This window comes from Pseudorca crassidens, chromosome 15 (assembly GCF_039906515.1).
Source record: "Pseudorca crassidens isolate mPseCra1 chromosome 15, mPseCra1.hap1, whole genome shotgun sequence".
Classification (NCBI taxonomy): domain Eukaryota; kingdom Metazoa; phylum Chordata; class Mammalia; order Artiodactyla; family Delphinidae; genus Pseudorca; species Pseudorca crassidens.
Genome location: NC_090310.1, coordinates 45068882 through 45082715, shown reverse-complemented (window position 1 = coordinate 45082715; position 13834 = coordinate 45068882). Strand labels below are relative to the sequence as shown.

General features: G+C 45.4%; 1 long non-coding RNA gene across 2 annotated transcripts in view; it reads right to left on the bottom strand.

The window, feature by feature from the left end:
- Window positions 1-2907: 2907 nt before the first annotated feature.
- The window catches only part of LOC137207506 (uncharacterized), a 25331-nt gene continuing 14404 nt past the window's right edge, over window positions 2908-13834 (bottom strand). The window contains exons 2-5 of one of the 2 annotated variants that reach the window (XR_010935123.1): window positions 5398-7069; window positions 5157-5315; window positions 4685-4874; window positions 2908-3910 (exon numbers count right to left, since the gene is read on the bottom strand). This is a non-coding gene — a long non-coding RNA (uncharacterized lncRNA). Of the gene's footprint in view, window positions 3911-4684; window positions 4875-5156; window positions 7070-13834 lie in introns of both variants that reach the window. The other variant, XR_010935122.1, reaches the window with a different exon arrangement.

The window sequence follows — 13834 nt, the reverse complement described above, 5'->3', positions numbered from 1 at the left end:
GTGTAGGACAGATGAATAGGGGAAAAGCATACACATTTAATTCCATAAGACTTCTGCTTATGGAAGAATAAGGAAACAATACGGGGAGTGGACATGAGTAGCATAGACAAGTCGATTCCATGAGCCCACTTAGGGCAAGTGGGAGACTGCCTAGAGCAGGGCTAGTCAGAGTAGGTACCAGCGCAGGACAAGGCCAGTACAGAAAGCCATCGAAGGCGAAAAGAGTCGGCATGGTGGACGCTGGCAGGCAAAAACCTGAAATCTTGCTTATGGGATGTGTGGAATTGGTGGCTCAGAAAAATTGGGTGATGAGAACAGAGCCCAGGGCACCATGGAAGAATGTGGGATGTACATGTCAGTGCCGCCGTTTCCTATCTGTGCATACCTGAATATGGTTCTAACCTCTCGGGACCTCTGTTTTCTTGACTATAAAAGGCCTTAGGGACTTCCCTGGCGGTCCAGTAGTTAAGACTCCGCGCTTCCACTGCAGGGGGCTCAGGTTCTATCCCTGGTTGGGGAACTAAGATCCCGCATGCCGTGCAGCACGGCCAAAAAATAAAAGGGGTTAATGACAACTTCGTGGCTGAGTTGTTGCAAATTTTAAATACAACGTGTGCACAGGGTCTGCACGTGGTAAGACCCCTACGTGGCAGCCACTATTATCTGACCCAAGAGGGCTGCATGAGAATGGCCGTCACTCCTGGAGTTGTGCTCTAACCCTCCAGATGCTTCACTGATCAGAAACTGCAGTTCCCCATCGGACCATCTGGAACGTCTACATCAAAGATATTTGTAACATTTTCCAGATTGTGTACTTTTTCCTAGTTTCATTTTTTTAAAAAATAATCACCTGAAATTCTCATAGTCCCAAGTCATTCCACCAGCCATTCAGGGATATGGTGTACAATATACGTGTATATTTTAGATTTGAGATCCCAGTTCTGGCCACAGCCCTTCATCAACACCAGCATGTGAGGGTCACCACACCTTCTAAAGATCAACATATATAATTTGCTCACCCATGAAGCCTAGAGCCAGATGGGCTTCAGCCGTAAACTAATCGTATTTAGGCTCGGCCAAGTAGGGTTGTCTCATTTGTATATCGCCATCCTAGCAGGGGTGTGAATTACAATGCCTCTTGGGAAATCCAGCTCAGAAAGGGGGTGCCCCACCAGAGCGTGAGGACTTGGGGTCCGTACCTTGATGGCTGTATCTGCAGAGCCGGATACTCGCTGTATCTGCAGAGCCGGATGCTGTCTCTCTGCTCTCTGGATGCTGGAAGTTCAGGTCTCTGGCCAGACATTTTGACCCTCACTCTGTGGAGAGCCTTGTACAAGACCCAAAGCACATGGCAGTGCAGGCAGCCACTGGGAAGAGAGAACGCCTCCTCGGATCACAACAGAGACCCAGGTGGAGACTGAGGTACTGTGGTTTCCACTCCTTCTTGAAAAAGGTATGCGTGAGCAGAATGTATCCTAACGAGGAGGTTATTCTGTATAGATTACTAGAGTACATGATGTTATATTGGATACACTTTTGCTATGTCAAATATAATGAATACAAGTAATCCAAACAGGCTGCACTTGGTTCATGGAAAAGCCAGTGGAATTCCTGCAGTGGGAATCATTGTAGATTTGTCAAAGCCAGTGGAATTCCTGCAGTGGGAATCATTGTAGATTTCAGACCCCTTGTGACTCTTCCATATCGTGTGGGATGAAGGCTCAGACTTCTGTTGTTTGTGTCACCATGTTTGTGTCATTTAACCTCTTGCTTCCCAATTTGCACATCTACACGTGGGAATAATGCCTTTGAGGATAATAATAACTAACTTTGAGAGTAATTATGAGGATTAAATTAAATGAGATAGTGTTTGTAAAATCACACAGCACAGTGCACAGTAGGCGTGTAATAAATGCTAGTAAAATTAACTTTTTTAATTTAAGAGGCTTTTAAAACATTTTTGAAACCTTGGGAGAACTACAGATTTTTCTTTAGGTGAATCAAAAGTATATCTTGAGCACCTTCTCTTTCCAGAACACTTCTGTTTTTCTCCCTAGGTTCTTTGAAGTTGTTTGCAAGACATTCTGCAAATACTTAGCACAAAGATGCAGACACACAGGCGCACACAAGCTTGACAAACGCGCACACACACACACACACACAAGCTTGACAAACGTTATATTTAATGTCTGAGATGGTACCTCTTCCCTGCCTTCATTACTAGGGAAATGTCTCTGGTGCTCTGTCAAAGAAACATTTAAAAATACCTGGGCACCAGGGAGATATTGTCCCCTTATAAGCCTCAGTGCTCTCTTTCTTCAAATTCTTCCCTCTCTCACCCTCCTGCGTCCTCAAAGGATGTTGCAAATGGCAGGAGGCCATCAGACTCTCCTGCTATCTGATGCCCAGCTAAGAGCGACTTCACTTGATTTCAGCCGCTCCTTCTGAGTGCCTGCAATAGTGACATATCCTTGGGATGACTAATAAATTAGTGGCTAGAGGTCTTTTGGGGTAAACCTCTTGCAGTCCTGCAGAAACTATTAAGGTTGACCCAATTAACGAGTCCACTGTTCTGCAAGGCACCTCGTTTTCAGAGTACAGGCTTCAGAATTCCCTCCCTTGGCTATTTCCCTGGAACAAACATTCAGCAAAAGGCAAGAAAAGGCAATTTAAGGCAAGGCTTTGATTACCTGCTGAAAGCACCGTGAGCTCATCTCTCCCCACCACTGGGCAGCATATTACTAATGTAATAGCATTGCTTTTTGTTAAAAGTCATACCTCTTGTTCAAGGGGCTGGTGGCTGGGCGAGCTGCTTTTTTTTTTTTTTTTTAAGTAAATCTCTCTCTCTCTTTTTTAAAAAATATTAATTTTATTTATTTATTTTCCTTATTTCTTTTTTTTTTTTTTTTTTTTTTTTTTTTTGGCTGCGTTGGGTCTTAGTTGCAGCACACAGGATCTTTTTGTGGCGTGCGGGATCTTTTTCGTTAGGGCGCATGGCCTGCTCAGGTTTCTCTCTAGCTGTGGAGCGGGCTCCAGGGCGCATGGGCTCTATAGTTTGTGGTACATGGGCTCTCTAGTTGAGGCGTGCGAGCTCAGTAGTTGCGGTACATGGGCTTAGTTGCCCCTCACCCCGGCATGTGGGATCTTAGTGCTCCAACTAGCGATCGAACCTGCGTCCCCTGCGTTGGAAGGCGGATTCTTTACCACTGGACTGCCAGGAGAGTCCCAGGCAAGCTGCTTTTGCTCTCTGCAAACCTGCAAGAGGTAAATCAGAATCCCCATCAGATATTAAGATTAGAGATCCATCTTTTCCATTCCTGGCCGTGAATTCATAAGACCCTTTCCTAACCAGGCCTAACAAGGGTTTCTTCCAACTTGCTATGTGAAATGGCAAAGTGAAACAGAGTCACTGAGGGGATTGCCAGGATGGTCAGGCCTCCAGTCAACTTCTACCACCAGCATCCATATTTTAGCGTCCCCACCCCCTTCCCTGCCCCAGTGGCTTTTGTGAAGACACAGTTTGTGCGAAAAATACTTGAGTCACAGTTGACTTAGTTCGTCGTTCACAGTGTGGTTACATTCAGCAGCTGGTTTTGTGCAGTCAAGTTTTCGAAAAGCCTAGAATATTTCATAGGCTTAGAAAAAGGCAAATTGAAGGTGTCAGTGCCTTGGGTGTCACGCGCTCCTGACCCTTGATAAGTGTGGGCATTTATTGCTTCTCGTGTTTATTGGCTGTGCCCTCATGGATCCAGTTCAATACAGGGAAATAGGAAGCTAGTTCATGTAGTATTTAAACAAATCTCTGGAGGGAGTGGGTATTTCAGCTCTGAATGGAAAGAAGACATAGGAGCCAGCACTAGGAAGAAAAAAATCTCATTTCTTCAACAAGCAGACTTATCTATCTGAAATGCTGAAAAAAAAAAAAGAGAGAAAGGAAAATCACACAAACTAATACTATTCCATGTTCTACCCTTGAAATACAATTTTCGTGACTTAAAGGCCTTTCCATGCTACTACGTCTTCTCAGCTGTATCACCTACAAATACAGTGGTGTAGCGGTAACTTAATCAGGAAAATGATCTATTGATCCACACACTTTATATAACCTACACTCTAACCCATTATTAATAAAGACAGGGAAGGCTCCCCAACCCATGATTTAAACATTTTTCTAAATGGAAATGACTATTCTGTCACATGTGAGCAGTTGTTTTTATCATTTTTCTCAAGAGTGTGCTACGCTAAAGCCAGTGTATTTTGGAGGTAAAAAATGAGCTTGTGTTGTTAACATCTCCCCCTCCTCCCCCCGCCCCGCCCCCATCTCTTTTTACCCTCTCTCTCCCTTTTTCCTATTTGCTGCAGCATGTGAATTTATTCTGGCCAAATGAGTCAGTCGAGATGGGAATGTTAATTTGTTTGAGCCATCCTATGTCAAGCTGGAAAAAAAAAAAAAAAATTGCATGCCAGCTTTTCAATTTCTACAAACCCAAGACAGAAAGCCTGAGTCAGGGTCCCTGGACCCACTGTCACTCAGCCCTTGTCAATGCTCTCCTGCTGTTTCTCCTCTCTTCTGCCCCTCCTGACTCCAAAATGACTGAAGCGTCGTTTAATCTGCTCCTGGATCTTTCCCTGAGCCTCAGGTTACTAGTATCAGTGCCAGCATAAATGGATCAGCAGACAAAACCTTGAATCTTGACTCCCAAGGACCACAAGAGACACATTGGTTCCCAGAACCAGCCTCAGCCGGGCTCAGAGGGACAGCAGACAGAGAACAGGTCAGCTGGATAGACTCGCGATGCTGGTCCTCCTTCAGGAAAAGGCAGGGGCGCGCTGGGGCCACTCTGGGTAATTGAGTTCCCAAATCCCACTGTTACCTGAAGCAGACAGATAGATGATCATGGGGGAAAGGAACCAACTTTTTTTGCGCATCAACTGTAAACCAGTGTCTTAGATGAGGTTCCCCAGAAGCAGACCCTGAGATGAGGTTTCATGTACAGTGATTTATGGAAGAATGACTTCCAAGGGGAAGCAGGTGAGGGAGACAGGGGCAACAGGAAGGCGGCAGGGGGAGACAGGGGGGACGGTTTGGAGGGGTGCAGTTCAACAAGGAGCAAACCAGGCAAGGCCTTGAAGCCATTGCTCCAGCCTCCACCCACCCAGGGCTCAGGTGCAGGAAGTGACATTTCGGGGGCCATCCAGACCGAGTCAAGGCAAGCTGAGCGTTCTTCTGGCCCATTGGTCATTGTTTAAGTGTTGCAGTGGTGGGACGTCATCTCCAGGCAGTTCTGGTTCTCTCTACCTTAGGGCAAAGCAGACTGGAAGAGACCATAGGTGCTGAGATGCATGAACAACACTGCAGTGGCGTTCAGGGGTGTTTCGGGGGTGCACCAACTTTACCTTCTGTCGCCCCAGCTCTGCACAAGGTCCTCCATTTCACTTCATCCTCACAGCATCCTATCCCTACTTTATCCTTTGTGACCAAGAGGAGGCTAATCTCGTCTCTGATTTCCTCCCCAACCTACTTCCGTGGACCCTGAAACTTTCTGGTGTGCGTCAGTGAGAAACTTTGGTGGGACCAGGGTGACATCTACTGGTGAACTTGGGATCTGGCCTACAGAGAGAAGTTTCTAAACTTGAGTCTGCAAGTCAGGGCGTGAGCGTCCTTCACAGCATTCAGAATCAACAGTATGGGGCGCCTCCTGAGATGGACTCTACTACACACTCCACCCCTCCCCTCCATCACACACACGCTAAAAATCTGCTTGTCCCATGGCATAGATCAGGGTATTAATACACCATTACTGCTGACCTTGTAATAAATTCAACTGATTTTAAAATTCACACATTAGGGCATCACTGACTTTTCACTTTCAGACTCATTTTTCATGTTTTCCTTGCATATGGAGCCATGCAGAGTTTATAGATTGTTTTAGTTGATTTAATTCATTTATATAGGAAAGCAGCAATAGCACCTTGAGCTCAGAGTAGAAGCTTCTCTAGAAAACAGTTAAGACAACCCACAGCCCCCTCCAGGGGCTGAAGGCACAAGACTCAGCATCCCAGATCACTTTTTTGTAAAATGTAGGGACAGGGATCTATAGCCAGACAACCTAGCTTCAAGATCACAGGCCGTCCTCGGCACCACGCTGGAATAAGTTTAAAGGAAAGAACGTCTGGATTTCTACTTGATCTAATAGGGTGGCTGTCTACTGAGGGTACTTTGACCCCATCCCCCAATCTTGGAGACATTTGGCAATGTCTGGAGACATTTTTCTTTTTATTGAAGTATAGTTGATTTACAATGCTGTGTTAGTTTCAGGTGTACAGCAAAGTGATTCAGTTACATATATATTCTTTTTCAGATTCTTTTCCATTTTAGGTCATTACAAGATATTGAATAGAGTTCCCTGTGCTATACAGTAAGACCTTGTTTTGTTTTTGGTTTTGTTTTGGGTTTTTTTTGGTACGTGGGCCTCTCACTGTTGTGGCCTCTCCCGTTGCGGAGCCCAGGCTCCGGACGCGCAGGCTCAGCGGCCATGGCTCACAGGCCCAGCCGCTCTGCAGCATGTGGGATCTCCCCGAAGCGGGGCACGAACCTGTGTCCCCTGCATCAGCAGGCGGACTCTCAACCACTGCGCCACCAGGGAAGCCCTAGACCTTGTTTTTTATCTATTTTCTATATATTAGTTTGTATCTGCTAATCCCAAACTCCTAATTTATCCTTCCCCCACCCCCTTCTCCCTTTGGTAACCATGTTTGTTTTCTATGTGAGTCTGTTTCTGTTTTGTAAATAAGTTCATTTGTATCTGGAGACATTTTTGATTGTCACAACTGGAGCAGGGCACTACTGGCCTCTAGTCGGCAGAAGCCAGTGATGCTTCTAAACATCCTATAAAGTACAAGAAAGCCCCCAACCAAGAATTATCCAGAACCAAGTGGCAATAGCGTCCAGGTTAAGAAAGTCTACTGTAAGGGGTGATACTCATCGATAAATGAAGTTTGAAAGAATAACAAATCCTAGGAAGGCCTAAGCAATTACCTTCGGTTGTGCTTGTTTCCCGAGTCCACTCTAGGTTGTATTTGTTTTGTAAGGAACCATTAGGTAGAGCTGGATACCTGAAAAATGGGTCTGTGTGAACTTATCCTGACACGCATACCCCACACCTTATGACACAGCACAGAGAACATCCGTTTTGCAATCAGCCTGTTACAGATGACCATTGGCAAATCCCTTTCTCCATGATCTTAAACACAGTCTTTTTGCTTCATGCTCTAGCTCTGCATGCCCCTGCTTCCCATGTAACATTTCACCAAATGCCCTTCATCAGCTCTGGCAGGGCTCAGGGCTAGTGAAGGGCTGACACATGATGGGGGCTGCAAGCTATTTGCATTTCTTCCAGCATTTATTTTCAGTCCTAGAGGACTTGGAGACTGCTTAATTGCTTTCCAAACAGCTATCATGTCCTCCTAGCTTTACAGCTTCTTCCAGAAGATGATTATAATACCCTATTATTTCTCAAGCAAAAATAGCACTCTCTTACCCTTCAGTAATGCATGCATTGTCAATTTCAATAGCACCAGCTCCCTTTACCTAACGGGGATCTCTCTTCCCTTTTACTTCTCCTTTGCTATTGTCATCCTGTTTAACCTTTCTTGGGAGAGCTTCCTAGGCACACAGGTATATTTATAGAGTCTTTGTACATTTGTGGCTACAATTAAAATTTAAACACAGCACATTTAGCCTAAGGTTGACATTTCTCATTCCATAGAGGAAGAATTTACTTAAACATTGATAGCTAAATGTGTGATGGACTTTTCAGTGTGCACTTCAATTCTGAGAAGGGGAGAAAGATATCACACAGCTCTCATCTGTTAGAATTGTGGGTTTTTTTAAAAAAGATACGTAATTGGAGACCTACAGCCGAATTTGAAATTGGTTACTTTATCTCACAGAGGAAGCATAAATGAATGTAGACTTTTGAATGAAATCCACACTTAACCTCTGCTTGTCATGGCTCACGAGCTTGAACGGGGCTGCTGTGATTTTTTTTTTTTTTTGAAGCTGCTATTGAATTTAAGTTTAAAAGAAAGAAAACATTCCTGCCCTTCTCTGTAAAATCTCCTGCCTTCACATAACAGAATACTATAATTTTCAAAGTGGACAATCTGAAAAACAGGAAAGCAAAAGATGGCTAACATACACACTACAGGCTGGAATTTGGGTTTGGGTCCTGCAAATCCTACACTCCACGCCTTCTCCCCTCCCGAGACTCCTGACAAGGGAGGGGCAGCCACAAGGTGAAAGAACCAAGTGAGTTGCAAAATATCAGCTTAATTAACCACTGGACAAGCATCCAAAGATGCCCTCATCTCTAGTACAGGGCTTCTGAGGCACAGGCTGGACTGGAGAGCGTGGCTCTGATGGGAAGTAAGGTTTCTGCATTCCTGCTTCCTTGCGTCTCGGTCACCTGGGTCTGTGGCACAGGATTCCACTGACCGTGTGGACAAATGGTGGATCCCACTCAACTACAAATGGAGAAGTCACGCAATAGAGAGAGGAAGCAGAGCAGATGCTCCTGACACCTGGCCCATGACAACTGCATCTCTTTGCCTGATGGCCTTTCTGGTCAGTGGAGTTGGCTCTACACTTTCAGGGCTGTCTGGAAGTATCAGAGGATTGACACCCCATAAAAGGATACCTTAACAAGTGATGGATGGGAGTTGGTGTGTCATTTATCAGCACTCCACCCTTGGAGGGGATAACTCCTAGATGTATAGTCTACACTAGATGTCCCAAGTGAAACTGAGGTCCAAGTGCCCACAGGGATGACTTCCTTGATAACACACCCTTTGTGACTGTATTCTCCTCCCTGCCTCACTTTCCCACTTCCCTATCTTGAACCCTGGAATCACCATCCCAAAGAAATTACTTCCACTCCTATCCTTGTTTCAGGGTCTGTTTCTTGGGAAACCTAAACCAAGACAAAAAGGATGACTGGTTCCATCTTTAACAGATAGGCCCTCTCCAGAGAAGCTGGAAGCAAAACTGAACGTAGGAAGAAGGCCTGGTGTGCAAAGATGCAGGAGGCGAAAAAGAAGGTCGGGCAGAGCTGTATGTCTTCCAAGCCCAGTGGTCCCACGCACTAGTAGAACTTGCTTAGTGAGCATCTCAGCTTCTGACCAATAAGATTTGCAATTCCTTCTCCACTCAGGGAAGAGATGGTTGAAGGCAGAATGGTAGAAATGTTGGGATTTTCCCCTCAGGCCCCCATCCCAGCCCACCCCCCAAAATAGAAAAAAGCCAAAACAAAAAGATTCCCCTCCCAACAGCTCAGGTTTGTCCCAGGCTACTCCCACTTCAGAGTGGCAAACATTCCAAGGTGTCTATGGTCAGAATCCCCTGCAAGCTCCTATCCCTGCAGGAGAATGGAATAATATTTGACTTCCAGACACCTATCGCTTTCAGATTCATTGCAGTGGGACTTACTATTCAAACAAGATGGTTCTTCAATTCCTCCCCTTCCTGGTATGAACAGGATTCTGAGCTATGAAAAACTTCTACTGCAGCCTTTTGAGTGTGTCTTATTAAAAGGTAAGATTATGGGCTTCCCTGGTGGCGCAGTGGTTGAGAGTCCACCTGCCGATGCAGGGGACATGGGTTCGTGCCCCGGTCCGGGAAGATCCCACATGCCGCAGAGCAGCTGGGCCCGTGAGCCGTGGCCGCTGGGCCTGCGCGTCCGGAGCCTGTGCTCCGCAATGGGAGAGGACACAGCAGTGAGAGGCCCGCGTACCGCAAAAATAATAATAATAATAATAATAATAAAATAAAAGGTAAGATTATGCTTGAAGCAAAGTTGAGGCAAACATTGGCTTAACACCTTAGTACTCAACAGGCAGGGAATATTTTCTCAAGTCAGGAAGCTGAATAAAATGGCTGCTAGGTTAAGAAAGGTCTTTGCTTAAAGGTCAAACCAAAATATAATGGGAAAGATAAAAACAGTTTGAAATAGGATTATTTTTAAGAAAAATAGGGGGGAAGCTTGTTCTAGGTGGAGATTTATTTCTTCTTTTAAAGCTTCAAAACTTCATGCATCAGTTTTAGAAATAATTATTCTCAAAGACAAATGTGTAATTGCTCCCTGTGCAGTTAAGTTGGTCCTCAACGCCACCTCAAATTTAAACAGGAGAAAAGCTCCCAACCAACCCCTTTCCTAGCACGACCCAACTAAGTGCCCTGCTTCTTCACAGCACCTGCTCCCGTGTTCCAGATTGCCAGACCTGGATCCCATTTCCCCAGGGGACAGGTGGACTGGGGACTAGAGCAGCCATTCTTTAACCTGTTATGGTCCAGGAACTTGACATTTCACAGGTACAACTAGCACAGGTGCTTTTCTGCCAGAGGAAGGAATGGCAGAGGCTGGCAGGTTGCTGGGGAGGACACCCAGGTTTGGGAAACTCCTCAGTTTTCCTAGTCTCAAGTGTAATAGGTCACCAATGCTTGGAGCAGACCCCAGGCAATGCACATTTGTCCCATGACCAAATGAATGAAGAGGCGGGGATGCTCTTTGGTGCTTTCCTAAGCCTTGGGCCACACTCTCCCATAAGAAGTTCCAGTACCTTTTCTCATCTTCACCTGATTTAATCAAAGCCACTCAGAAATTTGTTGGACTTGTTACCTGGTATAAAAATGACATTCTGATATACCTGGATTTAACAAATGGTTGTGCCTCTCAGAGATTTATGGTAGGTAATTAACTTTTCCTAGATTCACTGGTACTAGTTAAGTTTTTGAAACAATGCTTTATTGGTTGGTAAATAGTCACTGTCCTTAAGCTCTTCAAATGTCCTTTCACTGCCACTCCCGCCTCACAACTCCTCCCCTGGGATCACCAAGACCTCTAACAGTTCCAAGTTTCATGCCCAGAACCGCATCTGTCCTCAGGTCTCTGCTCCATTCTGATAGGCTAGTGTCCACACAACCTCAGTTGTAATAATTTAGTGGGACTCCCCTCTCTGCACTTCCCTTCTTTCTGGGATCTGGCTCTGCAAGTCCTCATTGCCTCGGTAGCTCTCTGATGACTCAAACATATTTCATATGTTTTCTCCAGCTTTTGGGGTTGTTCTTGGTGAGGGTGTTGGTGGGCAATAAGCTAGTCTATCACTACTAGAAGCAAGAGCCATCTGTGGACTTTTTATGTGAAACAGATGAATCACTATTCGATAAGCTACTGAGAGTTTGGTTACTTGCAGCCCAATGAATTCCTAACTGATAAGCTTGTTATTGCTAGGACCCTGCCATGTGTGTGATCCAAGCTCATTTGATCTTTGTGACATCTTTGGCATGTAGGCTAAAGGAAGGAGACTCAGCAGGCTGCCTGATTGGAGGAGAGAACCATCAAATGCAGAATCTTGGAATAAGTAAGTACTTCAGGGTAATCAGAGGAAGATAATTTGGATTTCTTCATTCTGGAAAAAAAAAGAGAGAGAGAGAGAGAGAGAGAGAAGAGATCCATAAAGTGTACTAATGGGATGAAAGGGTTATTAAAGAGAAAACTTTGGAAACTGCTGAGTGGTAATATTTCTAATGCAAATTAATGATGTGCTGGGAACCCAAGAGGAAGGCATTTCGTCTTAGCTTTGCCATTAAGCACAAAGCCAAAACTTTCGGCACATGATTTATAACCCTAAGAGTTCTGCAGATTTCATTAACAAGTACTAAATAAAGGCTGACACCTTCCAAGGTGTCACATAGCCTGGGATATGGAAAGATAAGGGGCTTTTTCCAAGGTCAGGCTCCAGGCAGAAGGGAGCCCATGGATATGAGTAGGTTAAAGGAGAAACGTAACACACACACACACACACACACACACACACACACACACACACACACACCACGATATGGGTAGTTGGTAGGAATCTAAATCTCATGCCCTCAGTGAAGGACTGTATTTTCTAAAGATGGTCCCATCATCATGTCCCACCCTCCCCCATACTCTTCTTTCAATGGGCATAAACTCTCCTCCATCAAGAGGAGGGTCTCTGTTCCTCCTTCACTTTGCATCCAGGTGGTGGTAGTGATGCTATGTGACTTCCAAGGTCATAAAGGACTGCATTGCTTTTGCTGGCCCTTTTGGGATCCTTGACCTGGGAATCCTGTCACCAGCCACATGGAAAGGCCACTGTAGATGTTCTGGCCACAAGCCCAGCTGACAGTCAGCCTTGACCACCAATCATCAATATTAGCAGCAGCAGCAACCACCATGTTGATGAGTGAGGCTTCAAAGTTCCAACCCCCAAGCTCTGAGCTGCTCCAGGGGAGCAATGTGGAGAAGAGATGCGCTGTCCCCGCCAAGAACGTCCCAAACTGCAGGCTTGTGGGCAACAAAATGTTGTTTTGAACCATTAAGTTTAAGAGTGGTTTGTTATATAGCAAAAACGAGCCCTCCTTCCCTGCCTCTGAGTGTAATGCTTCCGAGAGTCGCTCAGATCTCATTCATGACAGAAAATGTACCCGAAGAGACAGGGTCTACCAAATGCATGAGCTGGTCCAAGTGGATGCATGAAGGCAAAGTTCTGGGTCTTAACAAAGCCTCAACCTAGCCCAAGATCTTTCCTTATGGGGATGATTGGCAGAAATGCTGGCCCCAGCCTTTTAGGGGTCCTGGGTTCAGTTTCCCTGTTGGTGGCTTTACTTTTGTATTTGTATATGAAGTGATATTTCACTGTAGTTTTTATATGCATTTCCCTTATAACTAACAGTATTTAGCATCTTTTTATGTGTTTATTGGCCGTTCGTATACCTTTTTTTTTTTTTTTTTTTTGCGGTACGCGGGCCTCTCGTTGTTGTGGCCTCTCCCGTTGCGGAGCACAGGCTCCAGACGCGCAGGCTCAGTGGCCATGGCTCACGGGCCCAACTGCTCCGCGGCACGTGGGATCTTCCAGGACCGGGGCACGAACCCGTGTCCCCTGCATCGGCAGGCGGACTCTCAACCACTGCGCCACCAGCGAAGCCCGGCCGTTTGTATATCTTTTTTTGAGAAATGACTGTTCAAGTGCTGTATTTGGTTTCTCATTGAATTGTTTATCTTTTTTGGAGGGGTTCTTTCTATATTCTCTGGTTTCTGGACTCTTATCAGATATATGATTTGCAAATATTTTCTCCCATTACGCAGGTTGTCTTTAAAATGTTTTAGGAGTACCTTCTGATGCACAAAAGTTTTCAATTTTGATGAGTCACATTTATCTCTTTTCTTTGTTACTGCTTGTGCTTTGGTGTCATACTTGAGAAACCATGGCCTCATCCAAGGTCATGAAGATTTATACCCATTTTTTAAAAATTTATTATTTATGTATTTATTTTTGGTTGCGTTGGGTGTTTGTTGCTGTGCGCAGCTTTTTCTAGCTGTGGCAAGAGGGGGCTACTCTTCGTTGCGGTGCGCAGGCTTCTCATTGTGGTGGCTTCTCTTGTTGCAGAGCACGGGCTCTAGGTGCGCGGGCTTCAGTAGTTGTGACTCGCAGGCTCTAGAGCGCAGGCTCAGTAGCTGTGGCGCACGGCCATAGTTGCTCCGCGGCATGTGGGATCTTCCCGGACCAGGGCTCGAACCCGTGTCCCCTGCATTGGCAGACGGATTCTCAACCACTGCACCACCAGGGAAGCCCTATACCCAGTTTTCTGTGATGAGAAAACAGACTTTTTGAGGCGTTTTACAGTATGACAATCCTGCTCACACCCAGAGTCTGGACATTTAGATAAAAATCTGAGTTTAGGATACCCACCCCAATTTCCCACTTTGTTTTTCCCAGGAAAATTACTAAAAATGACCACTTAGAGTTG